General features: G+C 47.7%; 1 protein-coding gene and 1 pseudogene across 10 annotated transcripts in view; one reads left to right on the top strand and one right to left on the bottom strand.

Annotated features, from left to right (window-relative positions):
* Positions 1–237: 237 nt before the first annotated feature.
* Positions 238–1784, bottom strand: LOC148118810 (large ribosomal subunit protein eL27 pseudogene; annotated as a pseudogene).
* Positions 1785–5207: 3423 nt separating this feature from the next.
* The window catches only part of Bltp1 (bridge-like lipid transfer protein family member 1), a 182171-nt gene continuing 181378 nt past the window's right edge, over positions 5208–6000 (top strand). For all 10 annotated transcript variants that reach the window (XM_085682396.2, XM_085682395.2, XM_085682390.2 and 7 more), the window contains exon 1: positions 5208–5361. The gene's annotated coding sequence lies outside the window, so the exon portion shown is untranslated. The remainder of the gene's footprint in view (positions 5362–6000) is intronic.

Genomic DNA, 6000 nt, shown 5'->3' with positions numbered 1-6000 from the left:
GACAAGGATATCACTGACCAGGGTAGGGGCGTGGGGATTAGAAAAATAAATAAAGAGGGTGAAGATGAGAGTGAAAACACGAAAACAGAAACATAGGATGGTACTGAGTTCCAATGAATACTGAAATGAAACCGCCCATGTTTAATTTTCTAAACACTTTTATATCCCAAAATAAAAAGGGGAAGAAGACAAGACTGTTTAAACATGATACAAAGAACAACCAGAACAGTTACTTGCTTCAATACTTGAGATGTCGATTCATTAAATCTTGAGAAAAACATGCAGTTGTTTAGGCAGTGAACCCACTCTAGACCAAGTATCCTGAAGGCAGCCACTCCCTAGGTCAAACCTCCTAATTCAAAAGAAGCAGAAGTATGCTAGAATTCCGACCTTTGGTCAGGGTGGAGTGGATCTACCTGTAAGGGCCATCTTAATGTCCAAAATACCAAGTAACCACACCCTAGGTCAGGGTGTGTAGCCACACTTGTTAACAATTTTGAGCAAGCTAAAACTCTCTGACCTTCAGACAAGGTGGAAATAGGCTCACATTTTTGAGCTTCCACATACCTAAGCAGTGGAAGTTTGCTGGGATTGGGGAAAGGGCTCAGCAGTGGCTGGGGTGATGAGGAGGGAGGGCAAAGGCTGTGGGATGGGTATTGGGGAACAGAATCTTGGGAGTGGGGCAGTTCAGTGGCCAGGCAGGCTGCTCACCTCTTCTTCTGACTGATGTGGCCTACACCTGTGGAGCTGGGGAGACAGGCTGGCCACAGGGAGGATGATGAGGTGTGAACACTTGAGTATTGGAATGGGATTATTTGACTTCTTGGGCTAGTGTGAGCCAGTAATGCTACAGTGAATATTCATTTTTTTTAAACTTTTAAAAAACTTTTAATGATGTAAACAAAAATATACCTAAAAGCGAAGCTTCTGAAAAAACCATTTGTTCTTCCTTGTCTTGTATTGTTCCTCAAATTTGACCTTGGCTTCCTGCCTTGCCTTGAGTTTCAGGGCTGGGTCCCTAAAGACATCCTTGTTGACAACAGTTTTGTCCAGGGGGATGTCCACAGAGTACCTTGTGGGCATCAGGTGGTTGTAGTTATAGACCTTCACAAAGGACTTGATTTTGGATCTATCTCTTGGTGACTTTCTTCTTGCCCTTGGCAGCTGTCACTTTTCGGGGATAGCGGTCAATTCCAGCCACCAGGGCATGGCTGTAAGGGCGGTCTGAGGTGCCATCACCAACGTTCTTCACGATGACAGCTTTGCATCTGGAGTAGCATCCAGCCAGGATGAGCACCACTTTCCCGGATTTCATGAACTTGCCCATTTCAACAGCAAGCAGTCGGTTCCCAGCCGTGGATATTCATTTTATGAGAACAGAGTGTTCCTAGTTTTCTTGGACATACACAGAAGAGTGGAATTGCTGGGTCACTGGACAGCTCTATGTTCAACATTGTGAAGAAGTCTCAAACTGTTTTCCATGGTGGTTACGTGGCTTTGAATTCCTATCAGCAACAAAAGAAGGTTCCAGTTTCTCCATATCCTCTCCAATATATAACCTTTTAAATCTGCTGATTTGTTGTTTCTGGAAATGGGGTTTTGCCATGTTTCCCAGACCAGACTAAGTAATACCCTTGCTTCAGGCTCCCGGATAGCTGTGTTTGCAGGCCTATACCACTATTCCCAGTTTGTTGTTGTTTTTTTTTCCATTGTGATCACTAGAGTGGGTATAAAAAGACATTTAATTGACATATTGATTTGTATTTCCCTGCTATTCAAAGATTTTGAACATATTTTCATTTACTTACTAATCTTTGTACACTTTTGACTAGTTCATTTATATTTTCATGCATCATTTCAGACTTATTATTAGGTAGAAATTCCCCCCCCCCATTCCCATCCCTTATCTCTTCCTTTTTCTCTCCTTCCTTCCTTTGAACAAATCTGTGTGGTTTACAAACTAGCAGGTTACTCTATGGCATTTTCATCTGTGCTTAATTTTGGCTGATCCTGCTCTTGCACAGCACCAGGCGTTTCTTTGTTTGGGTGGAGTGCAGAGATGGACTTCACTCTGAAGCACAAGCTCCTTTGAAGTTCTCTTTGTAGCCCAGGCTAACCTTGATCTCCCCAAAGTCCTCTGACCTCAAGCTTCATGACGCAGCCAAATCTATTTCTGGGGGCCTCTTTAGCATCTGTGCTATTTGGTTTCTCACCAAAGAGTGTGAGAACATGGTGAAACTGATAGGGCATTGAGCTTCACTCATCCTGCTGTCCATGTTCATCACTTGGCTTTGTCTCCAGGGAGGTCACTTGTAGGTCTTCCCTTCAGTGTTGAAAGCCCTTTGAACTCCCCCATCTGTGGCTGACCAGATGTGGTAAGTGCTGAGCATGCCTGTGATCTTGGTCTTTTCCTTTTTGATCAGCACAGCCACAAGAACCCAGATTGGTGGTTGCCAGGTTTCTATTGTTGCAGTAAAACACTGTGGAAAAAAAAAGAACTTGGGGAGGAAAGTCTTAATTTCACTCACAGCTCCATATCACAGTTCATTGTCAAAAATAGTGGGGGCAGGAACCTGGAGGCAGAGCTGATGCCGAGGCCATGGAGGGGTGCTGCTTACTATCTTACTCACCATGGCTTGCTCAGTCTGCTTTATCACAGAACCCAGGACCACCAGCCCAGGAATGGCACCACCCACAAGGGGCTGGACCCTCCCACATCAATCACTATTAAGGAAATGTCCATAGGCTTACCTACAGCCAGATCATATAGAAGCATTTTCTTAATTGCAGTTCCCCCTCTCAGAAGACTTAGGCTTGCGTCAAGTTGACATAAACTATCCATGACACCAGGTATTAGAGATAGGTGCTGGTTTGAATGAAAATGGCTCCCATAGACTTACAGGGAGTGGCATTATTGTTGGAGTAGATGTGGTCTTGCTGGAGGAAGTATATCACAGTTTCAGAAGCTCAAGCCAGGTCCAGTGTCACTCTCTCTTTCTGCTTCCTGCCGATCCAGGTGTAGAACTCTGAGCTACCTCTCCAGCACCATGCTTGCCTGAGTGCTGCCCCCCTCCTGCCGTGCTTCCCTCTGTGACAATTATAGACTAAACCTGAAACTGTAAACCAGCCCCAATGAAATGTTTTCATTTGTAAGTTTCTGGCTCATGGTGTCTCTTCACAGCAATAAAACCGTAACTAAGACTGGAAATGAGTGGGGAGTGACCATAAAAACGGCAGGAAGGTAATCTCCGTGGTGATATGCAGTGTTGGTTACATGAGCTTACAGGTGACAAAATGGCACCTAGCTACACACACGGTACCTGTGTGTAGAATATGTTTTTCATGTTGTCCTGTGCGTGTATAGGATAGAACAGCCAGAGGGAAGTGCATAAGTGCCCAAGGTCATTTTGCGTGATCTTTGCAACTTCTTGTGAACTGGTCATAATTTCTAAGTAAAATGTTATAACATAAAACATCATTAGATGGCTTTTGTCATTAAATTCTTTTAGTTGTTGATTTTTTGAAACATGATCTTTTGATGTAACCTGAACTGGCCCAGAACTTTCTTCTTTGGTCTTAAACCCAAGATTCTCCTGCCTCAGCTTCTAATGATGCTGTGCTATGCCCAGCTCACATTATATTTTCTGGAGGCAGTTCCTTTGATAGCTCCTTCTTGGCGACATGTTGGTAGAAAAGTGAAGGTAGGAGAAAGGTCAGGGAATCCAGGAGGCATTGCTATGTAGGTGTCGTGAGCCACATGAACTGCCAGTTTATCTTCCCATGGTTATAGGCCTTTTAAATAGAGAGGCTCTAAAATAAATAATCCATCTTGATGTTATCTCACAAATACCTGTAGTCACCGGGAGGCTCTCAGTCATAGGGATGGGAAGAAAGAAGAGGCAGAAGTGTCCAGATTCTCCCAGTTCCTCACTCACTGTAGAGGAAATCTGCAGTGAATTATACCTCTCTCTCTCATCTTGCCATTCTAAAATCTTCCTCTTATCTCTGGAGCAATTTAGTTTGTTTAGTTTTGTTTGGGAGGACCTGGATCATATCTAGGTCACTTTTAGTTCAAAGAACTTGTGGTGGGATACTTTTCTGTTTGGAGCTCGATTCCTTAAAATTAGTTGCGGTCCCTCGTTTTGTTTTTGTTTTCTTTTTCTTGCAGCCTTATATCTGACTTCATATCTGCTTAAGAGCAGACACTACCACCCCCTTGTAGAAATGTTGAGATGACCTGAGCTCTCAGAATCAGAGCTAGTGTAAAGAAGGAACTGGAAACTGTGGTTCAGATCCTAGCTCTCTAGACTGGAAATGTATTTCTAATCTCTAAGCCTTATGTCTTCAGTTTGTGAATTGGAGAAAAAGGAGGATAAGAATGTTCTTTGCGGATCTTAGGGAGGATAAGCAAGTGTCTACGTCCTGCTCAACAGTTTACTCTTGCTGTTCCCATTTCAAGTTGTAGGAGCACTTTCCACTCCGCTCCAAGCATCTGCAATCTTTCATTTTAACGTTTTGCTTTACACTGTTTGTGCATAAGAAACACACGGATTAAGTATCTGTCCTAACAGAAAGTTGTTAGCCTTGAATCACTTGCTAAATCATATCCAGCGTGGCGAGCACAAACCACTGCCATTATTAGAATAATAATGTATTTGGCTGTTTTCCTGTGTCAGCGTTTCACACAAGTACATCTGTGAGCACTCCTTTCACACCGTACGGAAATCTGACTCTCCTTTTTGGGCCTCTTTTTCCTATGTTGACTGTACTATCCACGTTATCAGGACGGCGTTTACCTCCCCACTTTGAATATGGAGCAAGGTAGTTTCAAATTTTCGGTGACTAGTGACCCCTCAGACCAGGTATCACTCTATGGTCACGGGCCCGCCCCTCGGCTCAGGCTTCGTCCCTCTTCGAGTTCCTTTTCGAGGTTCCTTTGCCTCCCGGACCCGCCCCTAGGTTTCGCCTGGAGTCCTCGCTTAGGTCCCGCAGCTCAGGCCCCGCCCCTCGGTCCAGGTCTCACCCAGGAGCCAGAGCCCTGCCCCAGACCTAGGCCCCGCCCCTCGCATAGGCCCCGCCTACCCGCCGGGCCGGGTTTTCTTCGGCTCCGCCTCCGGTCATGAGGGGTGGGGCCCACTCGGTCCTTGGGCGGGGCCAGAGTGGCGTGCCCCGAGGCGCCGACGCCCTGACGTGAGACGCCGCCGGTTGACGTCGCCGCAGTGCCGCTGGCCTCCGCTGCTGCCCGGGCTCTGCTCCTCCGCCCTATGGGCGTCCGAGGCTACCGGCGGCGGAGCTGGAGCTGCGCAAGCTGAGGGTGCGGGCATCGACGGAGGTCCCGGCTCGGGCCTGCCGCGCCGTCAGGTGAGAAGAGCTCGCGAGGCTGCGTGCAGCGAGGGCCGGGCGGTCGTGAGATGGGTAGCGCCTTCCCGGGCGAGTCCCTCCGGGGAGGTTGGCGGGGTCGCGGCTGTGGCGCGGGGCTGGGGACGCGGGGTCGGAGGTCGGAGGTTGGAGGTTGCGGTCGAGGCCTAGCAGGCCCTGACAGCCGGGCGCCGGGGTTCCGGGCGCGCGCGGAGCTGGCGGAGCAAGCAGGGCAGGGCCGAAGCCCCCGGGATGGCCCGGCAGCCCTGATGCGGGAAGGCTCGTCCACTAGGGCACACACCTCAGTGGACAGCTCTCTGGCCAGAAGCAGGTCCAGGACGGTTGTCTTCCTTCCGGGGTGTATTAGTTACCGTCCTTTCTCGCCCCATTGGTTCCCGTGTTGACAGCGGGGTGTCTGGTAAAGGGAACGAATTCTTGTAAATTTCCTCTGAGGAAGTCACAGGTTCTGGAACTGAGAGAGTAGGTTTCGGCTGGTTTCGTGGTGCTGTTTTCATCCCATGCATGACAATGAAGCAGATGTAGACTGACAGGTGTAAAAATGGGTGAATTCGTGAGACTGTCTGATATATCAGCACTTACTGGTGTGGTGTCATGTAACATTTCCAGCACTATTAGGTGCAG

Source organism: Myodes glareolus, chromosome 20 (genome assembly GCF_982192425.1).
Source record: "Myodes glareolus chromosome 20, mMyoGla1.1, whole genome shotgun sequence".
Lineage (NCBI taxonomy): Eukaryota > Metazoa > Chordata > Mammalia > Rodentia > Cricetidae > Myodes > Myodes glareolus.
This window is presented reverse-complemented; position numbering and strand designations above follow the sequence as displayed.